Raw genomic sequence first — 25,976 nt, 5'->3', positions numbered from 1 at the left:
TCCCTTCTTATAGCTCATTCTCTTCTATGAGAATTATCTCCAGCTAAAGTTTAGGAGATCGAAAGTCTGTGCGGACAGGAACTGGCCCCACCCCAGCTGTTTCTCTGTCAAGCTGTGGATTTTTTTCCCCACACCTTCTTTCCTCAAAGAATGGACACTTAAAATTTTTGATTTTGTTGATATCTAGCTGAGACGTTGGCTAGCCTTTTGTCCCTGGTGACTTGGTTTGTGACTGCTTCACAGACTTATGGTGTATCTTAGTAATACCATACAATAGTGTGTGATAACTTTACATACAATGTTACCACACATATTTTACTAAGGCCATAATGATCAGCATATTACAAGTTTTCAAATGACACCTCTCAGGAACACTTTGTACAAGATTTCTCATCATTCTATAAAAGGGGTGAATATAGGGATATAGATGGTCACTGGGAGGTAGCTATTTAAAACACGGAGAAAAAATCTGCCTGTAAATATTAAGATATCAGAAGTACTTGGATAGACATTTAATTAAACAGGATGATCAATAGTAAGAGCTTAACTACCTTCTCAAATCAGTATAATTTCACTGAAGTGTATGGCACTAGTTTTGGTTTACACCAGTGTGAGAACAAAATCAGGACCTTAGTATTGAACACAATATGTACCTTGACAGTGATACCGACTTCTCAATACTAGAGTTGTATTATTTCTTCCATTATTGAATAGGATACACAGTACTTCAGACTCTGTAAACATCACTCTGTGTCTCAACTAGATGGCAGTTTAAAGAGAAACAGTGTTAGTCTTCAGTCTCTGACCCAGCCTGACTCTCACTGTGACACTCAGGGTAGATAAAAATCAATGATTTTTTTTGAAAAAACAATTGGATTTTTACTTATATCAGATTTTGTATTTAAATCAGATTTTTTAATTTTTTTTCTTTTAAAAAATCATCAATAAAATACTAAATTTTGCACTTTGTCCCAGATAAGTAATTTAATCTCCTTCTCATTGCCCCAGCCAAGCGGTTATGGAATTCCCCAGGAGGTAGCTCATGAAATTCAAGTTTCTTCCTCACAAGGCAGAGTGGGGATCTAAACACTGATCCCCTATTTTCTGGATGAGTGCTCAAACTCACTGGGGGCACCATCTCCTCCTCCTCCTCCGTCATCTCTTGTATGAGTTTATGCATGTGCCCAGAGCACATCTACCAGGTCAGGTCCTGAAGGCAAATTTAGGAGGGAGAACACCTAGCTGGAAATCCCAGTGGGACTTATTCATGTCCGAGTGCCAGGATGCTAGACTGCCAGGATTTAGGTGTTTGTGTATGTCCAGCTGCTGAAATTTAAGTGCCTCAGGGACTTTTGGGATGGACTATTTAGTTAATTAACACAGTACAGTGTGGTGCACTACAAACAACATAGCAATAAAGTTTTAATAAAGTTATGTTTGCCCCAGTACCTGTGCTAGGCTAAGAACACTGATGGAAATATCAGTCCACTACCACCGCACTAGCAATACAGCAACTCTGAAGCAGTTTCAATGTTGGTATCTACTGAAACAGCAAGGGACTGAAGGTAGGGAAAATGTAGTCACCCCAAATGGAACACAGGATATTTAATGATTATAAGTCAGCAGAAATAGGTTTTATAACTGTCCTAGGAGACCAACTCCCGTATAGACAATGCCTTTTTGCACCATTTAGAGATACTTCCTCAGTAATGACATTCCCACAGCTAACATTAGAATGTGAAAAATGTCATGCAGAGGCCTCTTGTTTTTCAAGACGCTAAAGACGACTTACCCCAAAGCCATAGAAATAGAGACACACAAGACTTTCTTGAAAAATCTCATACCAGTCTTACCAACAGGGATATCTAAAGACACATTCAAGTTTATTCGTGCAAAACTGATGGAAGGTATTTGGGAAATATTTGTATATTAACTCATGTGGATCTGAATTATTATCCTTAGCAAAACAAAAAAAAAGCATGTATGATAAGTTCACAAAAAATTGGATGGTGGAACTGACATAAGAACATAAGAGCGGCCATACTGGGTCAGACCAAAGGTCCATCCAGCCCAGTAGCCTGTCTGCCGACAGTGGCCAGTGCCAGAAGGGGGTAGACTGAATACAATGATCAAGCGATTTGTCTCCTGCCATCCGTCTCCAGCCTCTGACAATCAGAGGCCAGGGACACCATTCCTACCCTTGGCTAATAGCCTTTTATTGACCTAACCTCCATGAATTTATCTAGCTCTTTCCTAAATTCTGTTATAGTCCTAGCCTTCACAGGCTCCTCTGGCAAGGAGTTCCACAGGTTAACTATGTGCTGAGTGAAGAAGAGCTTTATTAGTTTTAAACCTGCTACCCGTTAATTTAATTTGGTGTCCTCTAGTTCTTGTAACATGGGCACAAGTAAATAACTTCTCCTTATTCATCCTCTCCACACCTGTCATGATTTTATATACCTCTATCATGTCCTCCCTCAGTCTCCTCTTTTCTAAACTGAAAAGTCCCAATCTTTTTAGCATCTCCTCATATGGGACCCATTCCAAGCCTTCATTTTAGCTGCTCTTTTCTGAACCTTTTCCAGTGCCAGGATCTCTTTTTTTAGGTGAAGAGATCACATCTATACATAGTACTCAACATGTGGCTGTACCATAGATTTATATACGAGCAGTAAGATACTCCTTGTCTTATTTTCTATCCCTTTTTTAATAATACATAACGTCCTATTTGCCTTTTTGACTGCATCTGCACACTATGTGGATGTTTTCAAGGAACTATCCACGATAACTCCAGGATCTCTTGCCTGATTAGTTATAGCTAAATTAGCCCCCATCATATTGTAAGTATAGTTGGGGTTATTTTTTCCAATGTGCATTACCTTACACTTATCCACATTAAACTTCATTTGCCATTTTGTTGCCCAAACACTCGGTTTGATGAGATCTTTTTGAAGTTCTTCATAGTCTGGCTTTGTCTTGACTATCTTGAACAGTTTAGTGTCATCTGCAAACTTTGCCACCTCACTGCTCACCCCCTTCTCCAGATCATTTATGAATAAATTGAACAGGATTGGTCCAAGGACTGACCCTTGGGGGACACCACTAGTTACCCCACTTCATTCGGAAAATTTACCATTTATGCCTACCCAATGGCTTTCTGCAAATCTAAGTATACTATATCCACTGGATCTCCCGTCTGCATGTTAGTTTACCCCTTCAAAGAACTCTAACAGATTAGTAAGACATGATTTCCCTCTGCAGAAACCATATTGACTTTTGCCAATCAAATTATGTTCTTCTAATTTGACCAGGAAACCAAGGCATCTGCCCTGCCTAGATCTTATTAAAAGACTTTGTAGATACAGTTTTCATCACAGTGATTGCACTGCAGCACAAAGCAACTGGCTATCATAGTCATCTCACATACACATTGAAGCAGAGAGAAGACACAATAGAATCTGCAGGTGAGACTCATCAAAGGGTAAGGGAGACCCTTGAAGGATTCCACAGTGATGTCAATAATTTTCACTGTACCATCCATCTCAGCCTTGAGCATTCCACACTAGAGATGCATTTCCTAGACACGACAGTACAAACCAATGAAGGTCAGATTATTACCACTCTATATCAGAAACCCACTGACTGCTATTCTCATGTGCATGCCTCCACCTTCCATCTAAGACACATCACACAATCCATTGTTTACAGCCAAGCCCTAAGATACAATCATATCTGCTCCAATCTGACCGACAGAAACTAAAACCTACAAGATCTTTATCAAGCATTCCTAAAACTTATTTATTCACCCGCGGAAGTAAAGAAACAGATTGACAGAGCCCGACAAGTACCCAGAACACACCTACTTCATGATAGGCCCAACAAGCAAAATAACAGAACACCATTTGGCATCACCTATAGCCCCTAGCTTAAACATCTCCAGTGCGTCACTGATAATCTACAACCTATACTGGAACACGATCCCTCACTCTCACAGGCCTTGGGCAACAGAGCTGTCCTCTCCTACAGACAGCCACCCAACCTCAAGAAAATACTCTTCAGCAGCCACAAACTGTACCACAGAAACACTAACTCAGAACTTATCCCTGCAACAAACCCCGGTGCCAATTCTGTCCTCATATCTATACAAATGACACCATCACAGGCCTAACCACATCAGCCACACATCAGTCACACGTGCACATCCACTAATGTGTCATATGTCATCATGTGCCAGAAATGCCCCTCTGCTTCATACATTGGACAAACTGGACAATCTCTGCACCAAAGGATGTATGGACATAAATCCAACATCAGAATTGGAATACATAAAAATCTATAGGGGAACATTTTAACCTACCTGGACATAACAGATTTAAAAGTAGTCATTCTTCTCCAAAAGAATTTTACCACAAGACTACAGAGGGAGACATCTGAATTGGAATTCATTTGCAAATGTGACACATTTAAATTAGGCCTTAACAGAGATTTCAATTATCTTATACATTACAAGGGCAATTTCCTCACCTTTGATATTCTCAGGAATGGGACACACCCTATATAACTTAATTGGCTTCATCTACTGGTCCTACTAGTGAAGGTAACACCTCCTTCTCCCCCACTATATCAATCATGGATTCTAAGTGTCTGCTCCAATCATCTGAAGAAGTGGGTCTTACCCACCAAAGCTCACAATCTAATACCTTTGTTACTCTTAAAGGTGCTACAGCACTGCTTGTTATTGAATGGAAGTAGCCTCAATTCACTGGGCTTCTAACCAAGAAGAATGGGCCAGCTGGTCAGGAATTCAAGGGTATAATGATGGGTCTGGAAAAACATAGTTAGCTTCCATTACAGCCACCTCACTGGAATATAAAGTCTCAGTTCTACAGTCTATGGCTACGTCTACACGTGCCCCAAACTTCGAAATGGCCATGCAAATGGCCATTTCGAAGTTTACTAATGAAGCACTGAAATGCATATTCAGCGCTTCATTAGCATGCGGGCGGCAGCGGCGCTTCAAAATTGACGCTTCTTGCCGCCGCGCGGCGCGTCCAGACGGGGCTCCTTTTCGAAAGGGCCCCGCCTACTTCGAAGTCCCCTTATTCCCATGAGCTCATGCGAATAAGGGGACTTCGAAGAAGGTGGCGTCCTTTCGAAAAGGAGCCCCGTCTGGACGCGCCGCGTGGCGGCAAGAAGCGTCAATTTCGAAGCGCCGCTGCCGCCCGCATGCTAATGAAGCGCTGAATATGCATTTCAGCGCTTCATTAGTAAACTTCGAAATGGCCATTTGCATGGCCATTTCGAAGTTTGGGGCATGTGTAGACACGGCCTATCAGACCTGGCATGAATTTTCTGCCCTTGGTGCTCAGTCACCCTCACACTGACCCTGCCAGGCCTTAATTCATCCAGAGAGACCTCACACAGCCCCTAAACATGTGAGCAGGAATTTGCCAAACTAGGCCTCCACACCTGAATTTTAGCTCTACTGCTGTTCTAAGATGCCCTTACTCAAACATAGATTTTGGGACAGAAATTCAGGACATTCAGGATGAAATAATAAACAAATAAATACTAAAACTTTCTACTGCTCAAGTATCACGTAGAAATAAAAATATAGCTTATTAAAGTACTGTCTAAAAACACCATGGTAGTGTATCCAGAAATGATTGTATATCTCACAGTTTACCATCCCAATGCACAAAACCATTAGTAAAAGGGAAAATACAAAAGGTGGCTAGTCAAAGGGCATTAGTTTTGTGTCAAGAGTATTACGAAACAAAGTAACAGATTATGTTGGTGCAAGTAACTACAGCTATAGTGGAATTGCTATGGTGAAGGTAGTAATTAGTATTACAATGTTCCTGAGGAAAAATAAATTGCTATTTCTTCAAAAGCAATGTTCAGTTTGATTCCATTTGCCCAGAGCTATCTCAGTTCCATAAAGAAGATCAGAACAATGGGCCAAAAACTGCTTTATTTTTTAAACATAAGCATCTCATAACATTGGACTTCATGACATCACCAATAGCTAATACAGCAGCATAAAGTTCAAAACCAGCTTTGTGAATGGCTGAGTGCTATTATGATTTTTAAGCAGAACTCCAATAGCCATCAAAGGAAATTCATGCTCCTATAATAAAGGTACAGAAGTATCTCAAGCTACAGAACACTTTACAAGTAATTTAAAAACATACATGCATCATATAGGCTGTGTCTACACTAGCCCAAAGCTTCGAAATGGCCATACAAATGGCCATTTCGAAGATTACTAATGAAGTGCTGAAATACATATTCAGCGCCTCATTAGCATGTCGGCAGCCGAGGCACTTCGAAATTGCCGTGGCTCGCCGCCGCGCGGCTCATCCAGATGGGGCTCCTTTTTGAAAGCAGCAATTTTGAAGAGGAGCGGCTGCCGGCATGCTAATGAAGTGCTGAATATGTATTTCAGTGCTTCATTAGTAATCTTCGAAACAGTCATTTGCACGGCCATTTTGAAGTTTTGGGCTAGTGTAGATGTAGCCATACTACCACATTTTACAGATCCAGAAAAATTCAGAGCAGCTGCACCTATAAAATACGAATGACTTCCTTTTAGGAAGATACTCACGGTTCTGGTGGCTTTCCCCTTTTTAATTACAGACAATTTCTCTCAAACTGGCACAAACTTCAATAAAGGAAGAAACTTTTAACATGTACCCTCTGCAAAGGCAAAGTGATCAGTTGGATGGTTGACATTTATCATTTTAGTTTTACGGATATATATATTATAAATTTCCATTTAAAAAAATCACTAAGGCCCACAGTTCTAATTTGGGCATTGCCTTTGTGAGCACTGGCCAACATATGTGATTTAGGTGGTAAAGCCCTATTTTCAAAGGTGACTTGGCAACTTAGGAAAAGGAAACTACATCTCCCTGTCTTTGAAGAAATGAATAAGAGCAGAAGAAAGGATTATTGGAGTCCTGGGGTGACATGATCAAACCAATTGGTATTATACACTTGAAATGAACCTCTACACAAACATTCTTTTTACTCTGACTACCCATCAGCGGCTTTTCACATAACTTGAATTTGGTTTTCTCATGTTTCACCTCATAAACATAAAGAAGTCATGGGTAATTATGCACCAAGCAGGCTTCTTAAAAATAAATGTGAAAAGTGGGAAAAAAATCAGGGGCAGTGTCCAAATTTGTTGCAGTCATTGCTATGTTTCCAAACCAAGTCTGGATCTGTGGTTTGAATCATTTAAAAAATTCCAGAACGGCGATCTGTATTTTAGGAAATGAGAAATTCAATTAATTAATTTGACCAAGAATTGGGTATCAAAGCCCCTTAACTGATTGCTTATTGAATTTCACCCTTCACTCCGGCATTGAGAAAAATAACTTGCATTTGGCTAAAACATATTTTTCAGAAAAATGTTAAAAGACATCAAGGCATTGGGACGCTACTATTGCCCTTGATGATTTGTTCCACTGTTTAAAATTTTGTGTCTTGTTTCTTAATCTGTGTCTGTCTCTGTTGACTGACTGTGATTGGTTAGAAAAAAAACAAACAAACAATCACATAGGCCATGTATACACTCACACAAAACTTCAAAATGGTCATGCAAATGGCAAAACTGAAGATTACTAATGAGGCACTGAATGCATATTCAGCACCTCATTAGCATGCCACTGGCCGCACCTCTTCAAAATTGCTGCATTTTGCTCCTGCGCAGCTCATCCAGACAGGGGTCCTTTTCAAAAGGACCCCACCAACTTCAAAATCCCTTTATTCCTATGAGCTGATAGGAATAAGGGGATTTTGAAGTTGGCGGGGTTCTTTCGAAAAGAACCCTGGTCTGGACAAGCCGCGTGGGAGCGAAACATGGTAATTTTGAAGAGCCATGGCCAGGGGCATGCTAATGAGGCACTGAATATGCATTTCAGCGCCTCCCTAGTAATCTTTGATTTGGCCATCTGCATGGCCATTTCGAAGTTTTGTGCCAGTGTAGACATAGCTCTAGTACCTTATTTGTTCCCCAATCAAAGGAAGACAAAAACTCTTTTGACATGACAAGTTTTAGAGGGATAACTGTGTTACTATGTTTCAACAAAAAAAAAAAAAAAAGAAGTCCTGTGGCACCTTAAAGACTAATACATTTATTTGGACAAAAGCTTGTGTGGGCTGGAACTGAACACCTGTATTCATTAAAAATTGCACACACTCATAAATGTAACTTTGAAAATTACTTTGTTAGCAGTTCAGAGAGGTTACTTTGTCTGCTGCAAAATGCTTTAGCTGTTTTCTCATCTCCTCCAAAGGCTAGAAAGTGTTTTTGATGAAAATTAATCAATGAGATTTTATGATGTATACAGTATAGCAGTGCAAGGCAGAGAAAGGAAGAGGGAACTATTTAGCAACATATGTATGTCAATCTTATAAAATAAATTCTCAGAGGTTCTGTGCAATTTTCTATGCAATTCTGTGGTCTTCCTCAGTCTTTTTTTTTTTCATTTTACCTACTGTCTACTCCAGAACAACAAGCCAAAGCCAAGAAAATTAGACCTTGGTCTTGACCAGCAATAACCCAGCAATTCAGGCCAAAGTCTCTCATGAGCAGAGCTGCCAAATATATTAGGTTTGCCAAGATAAAATCCAAACAGCCCTGAACACATTCACTTCTGTGCTGAACTTGAATATATCTATTTTTAGACCTTGGTTCACATTATATTACATCTACCTACCAAAGATCCCATCAGAAAGTTCAACAAACCAGAATTTTGTTGACAAAACTCTGGTTTTGACCAAAAAACTCACTAGTGTAGCCATAGCCAAGGTGGCTAATCAAATGGCGTTTGTTTTGTGTCAAAGAAAATACTGCAACTGCTGCATGCAAGCAACTACAATTTCCATGAGTGAAAAAGATTTGCTATCTTTGTTTAAAGCAAAACACTTTTTGACTACTGAGAGTGCTAAGGCTTGGGGTATTCTTGCATCCATTCTCAATTTAAATACAATCTCCGATAGTGAAATATTTGCAAGGAATAATTAAAATTGTTGTTGAAACAACAAAGCTATCCCAAAAATATGACCAAAGAGTTACTGAGGATTGCAATGGCATGTCACAATGGGCTCAAAGGCCACATGTAATTGGCATGTATGCACAACAAACACAGACACTTTCAATAAAAAGATGCCACATTGCTGTTACAGATCCAGACTAACACGGCTACCCCTCCGATACACTGCCCTGTTGTAACCCTAATATTATTTGCTTTTACAACCTTTCCAGATTAGACATCTACAAACACAAAAACCACCATCCCTCCCATATTACCCACCTCTGTTTGCTCTCATGCTGATAAGGAAGGCAGGCAGGCAGGCAGGAATGTGCTTTTTGCTCTTCTTTGTTAAAAATAGGATTGAGGATGCTTGTGGAAGGGAAGGCTTTTTTTTACTCCTGACCCACATACCTGTATGAGTGATTCCATTGCTTCCAAACTGTTCTGCTACAAAACCAGCAGACTGTAAGCTCTTCAGGGCAGAGACGACATTTACCTACATATTTGTGCAACTGCGAGCACAACAAAACCCTAATAGCAAATGGGGCTTCTGGGCAGGAGTTTAATATAACACAAAATAATTGGTTTCTCTCTGTAGCATCTTTCATAGCAATTGTATCCAAAGGTAGTTTACAAAGCGAACAACACATTAAAGGAGAGAAATCCAAAGCTATAGACAAAGTAAGTAAGGTACATTCACACTTGAAAGGGTAGAATATGGTTAGCCTTACATGCATGTGCTGGGGGAAAAGAGGTGCCAGGGATGAGTCCTGCACCCCTTGCAATGGCCATGCATAAGGATTAGTCCCAGTTATCTGAATTACTAAGGCATGTCTACACAGCAAAGTTATTTTGAAATAGCAGCCTCTGTTTTGAAATAACTATGTGAGGGCCTACACAATTTTACAAATTTTACACTATTTTAAAATAATTTTGAAAGAGGGGCAGCATTATTTCAAAATTAGTAAACCTCATTGTATGAGGAATAGTGCCTATTTCAAAATAGAGAGAGAAACCAGGTAGTTTGAAATAGGGACTGTGTAGATGGGGGAATAGAGCCTATTTCAAAATAAGCCATACTTCATTCAGTGGCTCTATCTTGAAATAGGCTTTGTTGTGTGTAGCCGTTCTATTTCAAAGTAGCAGAGTGCTATTTGAAAATGCAGTTTGTGTGTAGATGCAGTGTTTTGGATTAAGCTATTCCAGGACAGTTTATTCAGGGAGAATGCTGCTGCGTAGACACAGCCCGTGAGTGCAATGACTATATAAAACTAGACGGCACAAAGAGTGTAGAAAGAATGAGAATGGGGCCACACATACTCTGGCCCTGCACTGCCTAGTTCAGTTGGGCAATTACTGGAGGAAGTTCAAGCTGCTCTCTTCCAACTGCTATAGGAGGAAGTTTTTCTAACCCGACCACACCCTAGCTGTCCTACCATGCCAGCTTAGCAGCTGGATGGAGGGACACAAGGAAGCTATTTTAATCTCCCGTATTCACTTTCTGGTTTACGTTGGACATACCCTAGTGGAGTTCAGAGTAGTTTAGGGGCACTTAGGACTGGAAAATCCTAAAGTGTCTCTTGACACTAGCACTAACACAATTTCTTCATCAGCTGACAATATCAGTGTAGCAGTGTTAGGTATACATAAAGGACTTCGATCTCCAATGCTGTCAAGTCCGTATTTTTGAAAGTACTAAATTCATTCCAATTAAAGCATCACTGTGACTCTTCCACATGCTTTTTTATCTGTGAGCATGAATGTACAGCCAGAAAACATGGCACAATCAGGGCCTGTGGCAATCTCTTGTTTAAAGAGCAAGATATATTTTAAGAGATGGCCCAGACATACCATCTGTTTGTGTACATACACCACATCGGCCGGTGTTTACATTTACTGTGTCTCATCTGCCCAAGGACCCAAGCTTGATATTCTGCAAGTGATGTTCTGTTGTCTATCAAATATTATATATAATTTCATGCCACCCTCTCTCAGTATAGGATGGGGAAAAAGTTAGGAGCAACACAGAGTATTAAGGTTAAATTCATTTCTGGTATAAGTGGGTGAAATTCCACTGAAGTCCAGAGGGCTGCATTTATTTAGGCAAGATGTGAATTTAGGGCTTCATCCAGATCTCACTGAAGTCAATGGAAGGACTCCCATTAACTTCAGTGGTCTTTGGATTGGGTTCCTTAGTCTGAGGTGCATATGATGTAGATTGCGGTTAATTCTTAGACAATGCTGTTGCAAAATATGAACTGAAAAGGTTCTGCAATTCAGGTTATTTTATTTTGCTTCCGATTACTGTGTTGTGCTTCCGAGCGTGTGTGTGTGTGATGTGTTCCTGCTAATTTCTTCCTGCTCATTTCTGTTTGTTTCCTAGTTTCTGTTCCCTGACCTCAGCATTCCAATTCTCGGTCCTCTGTGTGTGTACATAATATTGGATCAAAACGGTCACTCAGGGCCTGCTGTTACATTCCTGCCATTTGGACAGTTACGTGTCACTCAGACTGCCAACTTATTGGTTTATGGTTATTACATGCTTTGATTAACTACCTACTCACGTGTCAATTTCCTTGTGCTTTGGGATTGCTGTTCTGGAATATATAAGGATGTAACATCATCTGTAACTCACAATGCCTGCATGTCCTTTGGCTGTTGACTGATATTTGTTGCAGAGCTTTCGGAACTATGTGATCACCCAAATCTCCAATGCTGCCAGGTTACACTTGCTGCATAAGTGCTCAGGCTATGATATTTATATATTTACATTCCTAGAATCCAACTTCTCCTTTGAGTCTAATGCTATTCTGGACAAAGTGCTACTCTGACTCCGACAAACAGGTAAATTTGAATGCTATTGAGTGTGATATGAAGTTTCTAGGCATTTTCAGTTGGTCCATGGTGTGGAACTGACACTCGAATGGCTTCAAGTTGTTGCTTTGCTACCAATACCCACTGATTCTTGTGGGCTGGGTCTACACTACAGAGTTTTGTTGACCGAATGGGTCTTCTGTAGAAGCATCTGTCAACAGTAACAGATTGCAGCTACACACAACATGCTCTGGCAACAGAGGGCTGCCAGACTGCACTGCCCTCTGGTGCCAGAAAGCAGAATGGCAGCTCTGCAAAGAGGGCTGCCCGGCAACTGGAACCCCTCTCTGTCGACATATGTCTACACTGCACGTCCGTCGACAGTACTCTGTACAGAGAGTGTTCGGCCTCAAATTGTTGAGGGGTAATACTGTCAAGGAAAATGCAGAATTCTGTCCAGATTTCGTCGACAGAATGCTTTCAGCGTGTAGACCCTCCCTGAGGTATGTTGACAGAAGGCCCCTTCTGCTAACAAATCTCTCCAGTGTAGACCCAGCCATAGTTCCTTAGCCTAGCGGAATACAGGGGGGTAGGCTCTGCCCATTTTTACTACCCCTGGGACTGGGCCAATAGGTGTAGACTGAAGATACTAAACAGAATTCTGAAAGCCTGCACCTAATGCCATGTTTAAGTTGATTCAAGGAAGCTTGACAATTTCAGACTGGAACATACAGCTGGGGCCTGGGCTCAGTTCTGCTCCAGAAGGGACAGCCAGTTATATTTCCATCTCATATTCTCACTCTAATGGAAGCAAAGTATTACCAGATTAAGCAAGATTTTTGGTAATGGTTTTTGCTACGATATGCTGCAAAATCCACATCTGGGGAATACATCTGACATTTGCCTATTTTGGACCTGTGTCATAAAGTCACTGACCTGATGACCATGAGGCTGCAGTAGTGGATTATTCAATTGCAGCATCTTAACTTTAATTTGGTATCTATCAAAGGAAGATGTAATTTATGTGATGATGCTCTTTCCAGAAATTCTGCTGGTCTGGCATTCTTGTATGCAGAAACAGCACAGTACAAAGTACATTTTTTTACTTAAGGATATGGCAGTTGACTAAGGGCTGACTGCTGAACTGTGCAGGGTACATGCTGTACATGCAGATTGGATAGACCTTGTCCTTAAAAGAACTTTGTCTCCATCAGTGTGTTTTTTGCTTTAAAAAAAAAAAAAGAGGAGCCAGTTCTCAGCCGATGTCCCCCAGCCCCCACCAATCCTGTGGCTGGGGCTGCCGACGTGCGGGTACTCAGTACCTGCAAGTACCAGCACACACACACACACATAAAAGATGTTACTGTACTTATCTTATGCAAAGGAGCCCACTGATCATCGCAGCAGCATTGTGACTGATAGTCCTAGATGTGGCTCATTGAAGTATATTTGGATGTTATGAAGATGAAGGAACTTCTGCATAGTTATGGTTGGTAGTTAGTGCTACCCTCAGACACTCAGCATTATGTGCATACATGCTCAGGCTGCACAATGCATAGAATTCCTCTGGCCCTCTTTGAAACTGATTGTCATAGATTGACCATGGCAAAGAACTACCGTGGGTATTCATGGCACCTCACCTGTACTGCACAGCTACACACTGTTGCCTGTTTTCTCAAAAGACATCCTTTGTTGCCTAACCCCTTTCAATGCAATCTATCTACTTTATCAATCCACTGTGTATCATGCCCAAGGTAATGAGATATTGAGTAGATTACATGGAATTCTGAAGAAACATGTCAGTCACATATCATAGGAATGCCAAGATACATCCTTTCATATTGCATTGACATGGTATTTACATGGTATTCAGACTGCACCTCATCACAGTATTGGAGAAGCTCTTGTCTACTGGCTATTCAGCTGACACACGACAACCTGTGACATGCATCTGATGAAGGGGGTCTTTGCCCATGAAAGCTTATGCTAGATTTGTTAGTGAATAAGGTGCCACAGGACTTCTTGTTGTTTTTTCGGATACAGACTAACCCGGCTACCACATCCTAACTCCCTTTGCTATCCCTGAAGCTGACTGATGTGAGTAGGAAATACAGGAGTTTCAAAAAGTGTAGTCATGCAAGTCTCCACATGTATCGTCCTGGACAAGCAGTGTATCCTCAGTTAAAGCCACAGCATCCAACATGCTGTCCGTTCGCCATGTGTGGTGAACTGGACAGCATGATGTGGTGAATGCAGATTGTTACAGTCGCACATGTGCAGCACCCGCTGCCCCTCCACACACTTGCCCCACCAATTGGTGGAACAAGCATGGTGGTAGTGGCAGAGGTGGCTCCTCATGCAGCTTGCTCGGGCCACAGGAGAACATGGGGCTGGGTGGCTGGCACAGGCTGAAGCCCGGGAGGCTGGTGCACTGCAGTGTGTCTCAGGGGCTCGGACAGCTGGCGCAGCAGCTCAGGCGGCTCACGGGCTCAGGCTGCTAGCATGGTGGCTTGGGGCTTGTGGGTACTCAGAGGGCTTGGGCGGCTAGAGCAGCAGCTTGGGGGGCTCAGGCTGCTAGTGCAGTGGCTCTTGCCACACAGCTCCAGTGAGTAATCTGGCGGGGAGATTGGCCTGGCTGGGGAGTGGAGGGAAGGTGAGGGTGGAGCTGTGGAGATCTGGTCAATTTCTGTTGGACACCACTGGGTTAGAGTCTGGAAGCATGTGTGATACTCATGATGTGATCTTGCAGGCTGCGGGAGAAAAAGCTTGGTAAGTGAATTTACCACAAGTGTTGGTAACCAGAGAGAGATCCTGCCTGCTGAAAGGGGGAGAGATAGGGAAGAGGAGGCTTCTTCTGCATATGGTGATGTCATTTGCCCATTGGGGCAAGTTGTGCCAGATGAACAACATGCACCACCCGGGCTGAAGAAGAGATATAACATAGGGCCCCAGGATCACCAGGTGCCTCTGGCAAGGTACCCAGTGATCTTCTGGAAAAAAGAGAAGGAAATTGTGATAACTAGTGTGCAAGTACTTTCTACTCCTTGTTCCCGTTTGTTTCCTGGTCCCTGCTCCTTAAGCTCAGTACTCCAGTTCTGGCGTGTACACAGTGCAGAGCGTGTGCAGCTACCCAGAGCCTGCTGCTAAAAAACTGCATTGTATACTTACATTTTGTTTACACTGTTGCGGATGTAACTGGTTCATAGTTATTACATATTTTGATTGACCACCTACCTGCACCTCTTGCTTCGACTCCCTTGTGTTTGGGGATTGCTGTTCTGCACGCATCAGAGCATAACACCTGTCCCATAGGGAAAAAACCTGTAAGTCAAATACTTATTTCTCTACTTAGTTTTCCTACTTTGTGTTTGTGTAATAAATGTTTGTTATTTTCCGGATTACATTTTATTGCATCTTTCCTTAGGACTTTCTTCTAGATATGACATTCTGCGATATTACTTTTTCTCTTCCATGCCACTGCATTTCAGATGAATTTGCAGCCACTTTTATATGTCTTAAAAAGGGTACACTAATTCCAATCTACTTGGGATACAGTACATTTTAATTCCTTGTTGGTTGGAAAAGACATAAGTTTTGCTTGATCCTGATCAAACATCTCATACAGGTTACTATACTTCAGTAATAATCCCAGAACATATGGTGGAAGTGCTGAAAAACCTTTGCCAATCAACAATAAATTAAAATTCCTTACCCCCATTAGGTGGGGATTCATGCCATCTTACAAATTGGAAAAGTATGGCACAAAAAAAGAAAATGACTTACTCAAGGTTGCACATAAAGTCTGTGGCAGAGCAAAGTCACATCCACCCAGATTCTCACTGCATGACATGATTTCCATATATTTTGATATATATCATATTACAAAGTGAGAGCTGGGACCCACTAGCAGTTATACATGAATTTCCACTAATACATATGACCCAGTGGTTGAAAAAAGAGGTAATAAATTGTTTCAAAGGTACTTAAGTGACTTATGTACCTCACTCCCCTTTTCAAAAGAGACTTAAGCCCGGCCTTCTTTTCCCAGTAGAGTAAAGTTGCTTACAAGGTGTGATTTTTTTCCCCCCAAAGTATTTATACTGACAGAAGCCCTGACACAGATACAAGTATATCAGCATAAAATTAGGTTTTCTGGTTTAACTTACTTTATTTGGGGAACAGATATAAGCTACATGAAAAAAGTATTTTTAGCACCCTAAGTTGCAGTCACACTAGGGGTATATCTATGCTTTGAGATGGGTTATCCTTCCCAGCTCAAGAAAACATATTTATGATAATGCTGATTGAACTAGCGCATTGGAGATCGAGTGAAGGCCTGGCATCATGAGCAGCAAGCGGGGCCAGCTGCCCTAAATATGGACGCTATGACAACTGACGCCTTTGCGTCCTCTACCCTCCATCAGCTGCTCTAAATATGTTCCTTGTTATAGTGGTATAGCTAGACCAGCAAACCATTTTCTAGTGAAGAGTCATTTAGATGCTTTTGAAAATATTATTAATCATCTAAAAATGTCAAATAACACAAATTCAGAACAGGTGTCCCATGTATGGCCATGTGATTCTGATTCAACCACTTAAAATAGACCTATTAAAGTAATCCATGAAATAGAAATTCTCATCACAGTGCCAAGCCAGTAGCGATAGGGGATATCACTGAAGGATTGCATTACCTTCAGGGGAAAGGTGCTCTTTGGAAATCACACTCATGCAACTTCTATTACTTGCAGGCCAACTGCTAGGAGTATGCTGGTTACATTTCTGTTCAAGACAGTGCTCATCTTCCTCTTAGGTCAGCTTCAGAGAACCTGTGAGGGACCAAAGTCACTGGGGAATCTTTCTGTTACATAAGAACATGTTTTTATGCCCCCAGCGGAAAAGAAAGCCCTGTCCACAATAGGCTTTTTTGCTCAGAGTAAGCTCTCTGCACCAGTGCAACTCACCACTACTAGCTCACTGTGGTATAGATACATGTGTCTTCATTAGGGATCTGCAGCACTATGCCTACATCAGTGTAACAGCAAAACAAAAACAGCAAAAATCTAGCACTTTAAAGATTAACAAAACAATTTATTCAGCGATGAGCTTTTGTGGGATAGACCCACTTCATCAGATCAGTACAGCATTTTCAGCACAGACTGACATTTATACATGACGGTCCCTGTTCTACATGTCTGAACAGTACCTATCCCAGTGGTCTGGCAGATGCTATTATAATAATGACTAAAATAAGAAAGAATTTGATTCTCAGCAACTGGTTTCTCACACCTGTCAACAATGTTTTATAATCCACCTAAAACCATGTAAATGCAGCTGGATTCAGTGCTTGATGGTGCTTTAAAAATTAATTCTGTGTTTAGTTTTGGCAAAGAGGAGTTGGGCAGAGAATCGGCTGTCTATCAAGTACTGTATTTACATGGCCCTTGGCACCTTACACTCTTTAGCCTTTCTATCCTCACAACACCCAACTGAGGTAGAGAACTGCTCTGAATGTGGTAACTATCAATAAGATGTCCCCAGGATTGTGTGAATGGGAAAGTGGTTTATGAAGGGAGGGAGGTGCTCCCAGGGCAGATGCTTCAGACTGGGATGCACATTTTTTTCCTAAAACATACCAAATCTTGAAGCCAGACAATGTGATTTAGTTCAAGTTGTGATGCAGCTATTTTACTTAGAACCACTTTGCAAAGCTCCTGAACCCTTGAAATCAGCAAGAATGAAAATTCTGCACAGGACCTTATTTCCCCAAATAATCACACTTCTGCACTTCTTCATTCCATTAATTGATTGCATTAAGGGATCAGCAGCATCCAGCCCGAAGTGTTAGAACATGTCTGGATTTTATTCTAATATTTCTTAATCATTTGCAATAAATTCCTCGTTTGCTATGAAAACAACATATTCAGAGTGCAGACTGATTTTATTCTGTAAGACAAAAGTTATTTGCCTCTACTACTACTAATAGGTGCACTTCAGTGCAGTTAGTTTCATGACTATTAATGAAATAACATTTGAGCTTTTGCCACTAAAATGTTAATGAGAGGGAGTGGATAGTGAGTTGGTAATAGGATATAGATCCTTTCACCTGTAGTTCAATAGTTCAAATCTGGCCTATGTCCACAGCTATCAAAGGTCATTATTACCTGGAGGCTATTTGATAAACTACCTGAAAAAAGTAGGTGTGCTTGTTCTAGTTCCTAGTAAAAGGAAGCATCACACATTCCCATGCTCAACAGAGAAGTGGCAGCCAGGAGAGCTTTACAGAACAGCTATTCTTTCCATTCTAGACATAATCTTCTTGTACCAGTGTTGCGGCACCTTGGTAAGTCAGTGCAGTGTCTCTGCTTGTGCTGTACCTGGCCTGTGAACAGAGAACTTCAGTGTTCAGTTGTTTATCCCATACCTTTCATCAGCAGTAAATACAATGAAAAATCAAAAGGAAGAAGTTTTAGTTTAGTTTAGTTTAAAAGAAAAGATAGTTTTAATGTAATATAGCCCTACCCAGTTGAACTCAATGTTGTGGGTTATTATTGATTAGGAAGCCTCAAAAAGAGAATTAGACGTGCATAAACAGCAATAGCTCAGCTAAAACTTACTGAGGCTATCACCCGTCTCATGTTTCAGAGCACAAACTAATCACCAGCTGGGTACAAGAAGAAATTTCCCTCTATACTATAGGTTTGCACGATTCTTTGGGTAATTTATCAGAGGGGAGGTTTATGTTATTTTTAAGCATCTAGTAGAGGTCATTGCTGCAGACATTATAGTACAGTAAAATGCTACAAATACTGTTCAGGACTCCAAACAATGTAGTAAGTGGAGACTAGATTCTATAATGCCTCTCAGCCAAAGATCCCAAAATATTTGACAAACTGCAGTAATTCGGCAATCAATTCCACCATTCCTAAAGCAGAGACATTTCTGGGATGTAAGATGGAATTTTAAAAAAAAATCCACAACTCTGCACAACTGAGAACAGAACTGAAGATGATGGGACCTTCCATCTGGGTTCTTTAGATGGTCTTTTACATTACAGTACCTGTGCTCTTCCCAAAAATCAATAAATCAAGCCTCACAATTTATCCTTCTGGGTGCAGTGAGAAATACTCCCTTCATTTAACAGATGGGAAATTGAGCTCTTTGCTGAAGGCCACACAGCCACTGAAACTAAGACTACATGGGACATTTTAGGTAGGCGTAAAGCAAATACTGAAAGTTCAACCAGTTCACCATGGCTAGCATCACTTCTCCTGTAACCACTTCGATGTTATGTTTAACTAGATGAGAAAGATTTAATGGGAATTGCTTGAGTCTTTCAGGGCAGCAGGCGGAAGGTGTGGGTGGTGCAGGAGTCAGGGCAGGAGGATGGAGCTGTGGGGGCTCAGGAACGGGGTTTGGAAAGTGTGGGAGGGCTCAGGGAAGTGGGTTGGAGGGAGTCAGGGCAGAGTGTGGGGGTATCAGGGCAAGGGGTTGGGAACTGAGGGGACGCTCAGGGCAGGGTATGAAGATGGCCAGCAGCCATTCCCCAGGGTCACCCTGGGGTGGCAGTGGCTGCACTGTCTGGCTGCACGTGTTGCTCTCTGGCTCATGGTGGCGGGGGGGGTGCACTGGCTGACCAGCAGCTGTTGTCCTGATGGCTGCTCTGTGGTACTCTGGGGCTGTTGGGGCACTCTTGCCTGCTGCCTCACTGTGGTCCTTCTGGAATATGAATGTCCTTGCTACCCAACCCCTCCCTTTTCATTTGATGAGAAACAAATCTCATTCCATGCACATCCCTTTCTCCTGGCACAACCAAACTCTGACCTTGCTTTTCATGATAAGAGGAAGCTGCATACCAACTTTGATGGCCTTAGCTCCTACTGTTTAGGAGTTCTTGAACCAACATACATATGGATGGATGGATGGACACAGACAGGTGGATCAAATATATAATAGGTTGAAAAGATGGCACCTCCACATCACAGTTCCCCTTATTACCATGCTGGACCATTGCTTCAGAGTTAAGACTGCTAGCAACTGTATCCCACATGCCACTTCCTTCAGCAGTTATTGGCTGAAAGCAAACACTTCAATTTTCATATGGAATAGCAAGAATTTGTGCAGAAATATGATGCATTTCACAAACAAAATCAGTTGAACCAAAAGCCCAATATTCTATCAAAAAGCAGTTTAGAGAGAAATTTTCCATCAGCCCTTGCAAATATTAATAAAACCATATCAGATATTAATAAGACATCTGAAACCACCAAATCCTATGTATTTGCCTTCTTTAGATCTCCCAAACATCAGATTTGTTTCTTTCTTTCTTTTTTTCCTCATTTTAATTTTGTGTTCCAGATTTTACCTTGGAATGAACTTTTAAAATTTGATTACCCCAGAAACCCCAGGTTTCCAATAGAAATGCTTACACATTCAAAGGGATAGCAGGAGAAGCCAGTGCTGTTATAAATCATGGCACATTATTTAGCTGGATGGTCATTTTCAGGGCAGACAAATTTGAGCAATTTGTGCATTATGTACTTTTATCATTTTTGCATCTGCTAGTGTATTACATGGCAATACCCTGCAAACATTGATGGCTCACAGTGCAATACTGACACGAGGACATCCTTTTCAGGCAGTCTTAGTGACAGTGCATCAGGGTCTATCAGTGCATAACCACAGTACTGTAAACCCTCAATTTAATGCACTTCAGAAATAACAGATGTTGTCCGCCAGCCCTGCCCAAATAAATGCTGACAACTCAACAGAGCTGCCAGAGCCGCTGCGTCCACCGGAGCCACCAGGGCTGGAGAAGGTGCAGCTGGGGCTGGAGAAGCCACTGGGTCCACTGCAATGGCTGGGGCTTCTGGAGCTGAAGGAGCTCCCTAGTGAGTCTTGCAAGGTGTCTTCAGCCCTGCAGATTCTGATTTAATTGACTTTCAGCATTAACAGACACCCCTTCCCCCCATTAGTCCATTGAATCGGGGGTTTACTGCAAGCAAAAAAAAAAAGAAAAAAAAAAAAGAAAGTTTAATAGGTCAACCTGAACTTTACAGTTTGCTGAACTGGAAATTTAATCTTCTGCTCAGTATTCATGACTTTATCCAGTTAAAAATTATGTTCTTTCCATTGATTTTTTTCAGTTGTTCAGCTAGCAATGTTTCTTATCATGTTGAGTTTTTCAACGTGGATCTTCTGCACTTGCCAATGACAGTCCTGAAATAACTTTAGAGAAGAAATAATGAGCCTCCTCTCATTTTATAGGTTCTCTAATACCAGGTAAGCAGCTTTACAGGGCTTAGCTGGTCTCTGCTGACCTAACTGCATGCTTTACTCCTACAGCAGGCTAACATAAGCAGCCCACTTCCCAAGACAACTCTGTGCTTAAAATACCAGTTTTCCTTTTTTATTTTATAGAAAACCATGCACAATTTTTAAATAGGACAGACCATGTTGCCAAAGATGATACCATTAGGACCTTTCATGTTTAGAGAGACCTTCATATTAATAAGCAAATCAGTCTATTATTTGTTTTCAGGGACTGAGCTAGCTTCGCAATTCAATGGATGCAGTGTAGGGTCACTGCCCTTTCTGCACAGGTGGGATCAAAGTGTGCCAAGTGTAGCCAGACACAGCCCCCCCCCCCCCACCTTTTGCTATACTCCATCTTCCTCTCCTTAGGTGCTTCAGGCACGAAAGGGTTAAAGGGAACGGCCCTGTCTTGGAATGCCCAAGAGTGCAGATGTGCTTATCTCCTACCACAAGTCTTTGATGCTCCAGAGCAAGAGCAAGACTGACCCTGAATGGGCCGAAACCAGACAACAAAGAACAATGGACTAACAAACCGCCAGGGCCTCGGGCTGCCCTTGACTGATACTGGTGATTAATACGCCAACTTGGTCCCAGACGGAGGAATCTCCGGCCCATTAAGAAAAAAATGCCCTAAATTGTTAAATTGTCTCCACCTCACAGGTGCTAACGAAGCCCTTGAACTCCCCGTGAGAGCCAGCATGATGGGACAATTTAATTCAATTGGCGCCCTTTTAGATAAGGAAGAAGCGTATATGACCCAAGAGGTATAAGAGGAAGGTCTGGCAGGCCCCTTTTCGAGCTCCAATTATCTTTGCCTGCTGGACAGGAGGGTTGTCGTCTCCCGAGGTCCCAGGGGATGCCCGCCTCCTCAAAAAAAGGGAAAAAGACTTCTTCCCAAGGGATTGAGAGAAGACTGGCCACGCCACGTTGGTAACGCAGGGGTGAGAATAAGACCTCCTAGGTATTTTACCTTTTGCTTTTGTGTACATTTAACAGTATAGATCTATGAATTAAAGTGTGTGCTAGCTATTTGTAACCAAAGTATAAACCTTGTAACACTGTAGCCACAAGAGCTTAACTCATTAGTTAAATAAACAAAGTAATTGATTAAGTGGTAACCTGACTCGTCCTGTTACTGTGCAAACCAAACACAAAACAAAGAGCCCAACTGCTTTCGGCTGTAACAGCCTGGTCACCGGTGAAATGTGCTGAGAGCCAGCGTTGACTCATGCTGCCTCCATGGAGCAGGCGCTTGGGGCATCTGTCAGCCAACCCTGGCTGCCCACTGCGAAGGAACTCTGCTCTAGCAGTAAAAGACTCAGGTGTTTAGGACCCTGGGGCATCCGTCAGCCTGCCCGGGCTGCCTGCTGCGAAGGGACTCTGTCCTAGCAGTTGAAATCTCGGATGAAAACAAGGGCATAGTTGGTATCTCACCTGATCATCGGCTAACACCAAGGCCGTTGATGTCACTGTCCTCCCCATGGGGACTCTGCCCTGCATGCAGCCAACGGGCCACTCTCAATCCTGCCTCTCCCTGAGCTGTTGCTTGCTGCCAGCAGGAGTGGTATCTCTGACTTTGCTCACACCTCAAGCCCAGCACAGTAACAGTAATGGTGGGATCTGAGCCCAGCTAGGCAGCCAAGTCACTCCCAGCATGTGGATGGCAGGCACCAGACCTGAAGGGTGCTGTGATCCTGTGCACTAGGTCACAGTTCTTCACTCAGATTTGGCCTGGCCAGCCCTTTATTCCTATTGGAAGAGGCAGCCGAGTTAAATCCGATATGCAGGGCCTGTTTGCAACTGCACCAAGTGCTTTCCCTGGGTGTAATTACACCTATGAACCCACACTACAGAGGCCTCTGGTTGCTCAGTTCTTTATTATTATTTGACAATTGTTTTGATTTTTTCTGCCTCTGATTCATAACCACAATCAGACACTGTATCTGAATCCCTGAAGGCTAGTGAATCACACCATCCTTGCTGAGCATGTGAGGCCACTAGCTGCCAGGTCAGAACAACTGGCTGTAAATGAGCTGGAGTATGGAAGGAGACTTAGGTAAGAGAAAGAATTTAGACACTTAAACACTTTAGAATATTTGGCCTCAAAAGAGGCAGGCAGATGCCCAGTGGGATTTTCCAAAACATCTGAGCAGATGAGGCACTTAACTGCCCTTGACTTCAATGTGGATTAGGTGCCTAAAATGCTTGGGTGTTTTTGTAAATCCCTTTGGCCACCTGCCTGCATTTTTAAGCACCTTCAGTTCCTTTGAAAATCTGGTCTGCAGCATCTATCTTCTAGAAAGTTTCCTAAATTCTGTAAAGGAGAAGGCCGTCGTTTACTGGTAAACTCAAATTTCATGACATTTACTGGCTGGACCAACAAATATACATTACATTGCAAAGAAGACAGGAAGAAAGTTTTGTGGCTCTGTACTTCTACCCATAAGCAATACGTTTTTTGGGATCAGAGTGGAAGTAAAAGTAGTACTTCTCTCTTAAGCTCTGAGAATGTGTACTTGGTGCACTTGTAAACAGGGTCCCCTCATCACAGGTTTGGCCAGGCCACCCTAGAATATGACAGAGTGGTAATGCCACTCACAAGCTACAGTCAAATTCTTCATATATGACTATGTCCCAACCTTCTTTCTTCAGTAGTAAAGGACTCACAGAAATGATATTTAAATTGTCATCAAACTGACATCATGGCATTCAAGCACCACTCTAAGTTTCTAATCTTGTTTTCCTAATGATTTACCTCTTATTACAATAACCAGGCTATTATGTGCGGCCAAGAATAGTCCCGAATTGCTCAGCAAATAACAGTTTATAAGAGGTATCTGTTGGAGAGTCCGATGTGCTTTATGACCTGAGATGCACAGTTCCTACTGCTGTAACTGCAACAGGAAACTGTGGTTCATGCTATCCCCTCTTCTCCTTTTCACTGACAACACTCTCCAGGAAACCTTTTGATGATTTTCAGTGTCTGTCAGTAAGCAAGATTCTGTAGTGACATTGCATGCTCTGAGGGAACAGCAGTACAGGGAGTTCCACTGATGGAGTCAGAGGAGGGAAGTTAAAGGGCAGCTTTAGCTTCCCTAACTTTCACAATCAGGTCAGAAATCACTTGTGCCCATCCAGCTCTTCCCCTGAAACCCAACAATAGCAATGGGGTGGTGGGAAGAGAGCCAGCAGGAATCATAGAATCATAAACTTCTAGGGCTGGAAGGGACCTTGGGTGGTCATCTAGTCCAGCCCCCTGCCCAAAAGCAGGATCAACCCCAATTAAACCATCCCAGCCAAGAGCATGACAAAGTCGCTACTTAAAAACCCCCAGAGATGGGAGAGTCCACCACCTGCCTCGGTCACGCATTCCAGTCCTTCACCACCCTCCTAATGAAATAGTTTTTTCTAATATCCAACCTACACTTCCCCTTCTGTAACTTCAGACCATTGCTCCTTGTTTGGCCATCTGCCACCACTGTGAACAGTCTCTGTCCATCCTCTTTAGAGACCCCTTTCGAGAAGTTGAAGGCTGCTATTAAATTGCCCCTCAGTCTTCTCTTCTACAAACTAAATAAGCCCAAAAGAAAGGATTTCATTAGAGCCAAAGTGTGGCATCCTGAGGACTCCCTGCCCCAGAGCTTCATCTTGGACGAGCTCTCTTTGCTGTATCTGCCGCTACTGCAGAGAATCATATTAGAAGTGAAGTATTAGGCTTGAGGATCACTGTGTTCTGTAGTAGGCAGGATTCAGTGGGGCAACATGACTGTTACAGAGCCACACAGCTCAAATCTGACCTCTGGCCCCCTACCCCAAACTTCCACCCTGTTCTCTGCCCTGCATCTCTTATTCCACCCTAGCCTTCCTCCTCATCCCCTGGCAATCAAATCAGGCTACTTGCTCCTTACCCTCCACGCTACCTGGAACCCCAGTGAGAGAACTGAAACAAACTCTCACCCCTTAAAAATCAGTCCGAGGCAGAAACCCAGCATGGGAAATTTAAACCTGAGTAGTTAAATTTGGCAAAGTTATAAGCAACCGAAAACAGAGTCTTAAGCCTAGATGTCACTAGGAGTCAGCCTAAAATATAAGCAGACCACCTGATCAGATCATTAAACCCACATTTAGGACCTGTGAATCACAGTAGGAAACAAAGAGCTACTGTGTATGGCCTGAGTCAGGTTGTTTCCTAATTTATCTTTTATCAGCACATATAAAGTCAATTTATACAAAATTATACAGAAAGTCAGTTTAGTGCATGTGTTGCTTTACTTCATTTCAATTTAAAAATAAAAAAAAAAAGAGAGCACACCTTAAACAAGCAATTTTTAATGCTGTTATCTATGGAGCAGGTGCATGTAAAAACATGTTGCTTTTAGAAAGACTATTATTTACAGAACTATTTATACCGATAGGGAACATTGCTGATAAGACTTTAGTCTTTCAAAAGGCTAGCTTTTTTTTACATGCCCTCACTGTACGTGTCTTTGTGACTACTGTACTTATTAAACTGATCGGTATGCATGTGTATAAGAATGATTAGCTCTGTGTAAAACCACCCAGAGAATAACGTTCTAATGCTTCGTAGTGTCAGGGCAACGCTCCAGATCCCACATTTAATTCACTCTTGTTTATTCAAAGATTTATTGATTTTAAGAGTGTGATAATTATCAAGCTTGACCTCCTGCACAACAAAGACCACAGACTTCTACCCATCTCTGTTTTGACTCCATTCTGCATCTCTTCCTTTTTTTTTTAAATCTGCTTTGGAAAGAGAATAAGGTAGTTGGAATTACACAGGAA

At 42.1% G+C, this 25,976-nt stretch overlaps 1 protein-coding gene across 10 annotated transcripts in view; it reads right to left on the bottom strand.

The window, feature by feature from the left end:
- Positions 1-25,976, bottom strand: part of ELOVL6 (ELOVL fatty acid elongase 6) — a 115,024-nt gene that overhangs the window by 59,061 nt on the left and 29,987 nt on the right. For 4 of the 10 annotated variants that reach the window (XM_074993440.1, XM_074993438.1, XM_074993443.1 and 1 more), the window contains exons 2-3: positions 16,553-16,687; positions 15,096-15,162 (exon numbers count right to left, since the gene is read on the bottom strand). The exons of 4 other annotated variants lie outside the window; for them this stretch is intronic. The gene's annotated coding sequence lies outside the window, so the exon portion shown is untranslated. The remainder of the gene's footprint in view (positions 1-15,095; positions 15,163-16,552; positions 16,688-25,976) is intronic. 2 more of the 10 variants (XM_074993444.1, XM_074993439.1) reach the window with 1 other exon arrangement.

This window comes from Carettochelys insculpta, chromosome 4 (genome assembly GCF_033958435.1).
Source record: "Carettochelys insculpta isolate YL-2023 chromosome 4, ASM3395843v1, whole genome shotgun sequence".
NCBI classification, from domain to species: Eukaryota; Metazoa; Chordata; order Testudines; family Carettochelyidae; genus Carettochelys; species Carettochelys insculpta.
Note: the sequence above shows the minus strand (reverse complement) of the source record. Positions and strands in the feature narration are given on the sequence as shown.